Genomic DNA, 575 nt, shown 5'->3' with positions numbered 1-575 from the left:
AAGGGAAGAACCATCTTTTGTATTAGCCCTTCACCACTACAGATCTTCTGAATTAGAAACACTATACTCCATCCTACTCAGAGAAACCCAGGTCCTAATTGACCTCCCAGAATCTATTTTCTAGACTCATCAGCCACCTTGGGATGACTGATCATCCATATTCTTGCTATCAACTCCTGCTGACCCTTTTCAATACAGAAAAAATCCATTGAGTTATAGTTGAAACCCAAAAATGCCTCCAGGGCTGTGCCCTAGTGGGCATTCTTTTTTTTTTTTTTTTACATTTTTGGTGAACTGATCTTTATTTTATTACCATATCTACAAATCATGCATGAATGCCCTGAAATAACTTTTCATTGAATAAACCCATTTTTACTCAGCAAAATTCAAAAGGGGAAACATCAGGCTTTTCTGGTGTAGGAAAAGCCTTTCAATAGTCCCTAAGCAATTTTCACAAAATAATAAAAAAGATGCTAGTCTTACAGAAGTTTTGGCTTAATTTTACCAAGCACCAAGATGTGCCACAATAGTTAAGGCAAGGCAGAGACAAGTTACCAAAAAAGTTACTAATACAA

Source organism: Tupaia chinensis, unplaced genomic scaffold, assembly GCF_000334495.1.
Source record: "Tupaia chinensis unplaced genomic scaffold, TupChi_1.0 Scaffold150112_1, whole genome shotgun sequence".
NCBI classification, from domain to species: Eukaryota; Metazoa; Chordata; class Mammalia; order Scandentia; family Tupaiidae; genus Tupaia; species Tupaia belangeri.
Note: the sequence above shows the minus strand (reverse complement) of the source record.